This window comes from Trypanosoma theileri (assembly GCF_002087225.1).
Source record: "Trypanosoma theileri isolate Edinburgh chromosome Unknown TM35_Tth_20_V1, whole genome shotgun sequence".
Lineage (NCBI taxonomy): Eukaryota > Euglenozoa > Kinetoplastea > Trypanosomatida > Trypanosomatidae > Trypanosoma > Trypanosoma theileri.
In genome coordinates this window covers 506817-507308 of record NW_021639862.1, presented here as the reverse complement: position 1 = coordinate 507308, position 492 = coordinate 506817, and positions in this window count along the sequence as shown.

Genomic DNA, 492 nt, shown 5'->3' with positions numbered 1-492 from the left:
TCCTTTATACTGTTCCTCATTTGGGGATGATATCACAATCATGCCCCATCCTAAAGGAGGCAGTGCATCCGGCGGCATTGACCTTTCCTCACTCAAATCATAGATTATGTATCCTCTTTTTTCTTTATTTTCTTTACCTTGGTTAAAGAAATCCTGTGCAACACTTACTGCGATTCTGTCGTATTCATAAAAACACACTTTTCCACCATCACTCTTCTTTTCAAACAGATAGGCCCNTACCTCTGAGGATATTTTTGTACTCTGTAATATTGGATTCGTTAATGAGATCCAACGTATCTTTCATTTCATTGCACCGATCACGATACATACCATCATCAAAAATATGACGTGGAAGTGGCCCAATATTATTAATACGTTCCTTTATTTCCCTCCAATAGTTTTTAAGTTCATTGGATTGGTTGCGCTTTTCCCATGCACATATGGCCTTGATTTCACGCACAGTTGGACAATTCATAACGATTCGATAAGCCC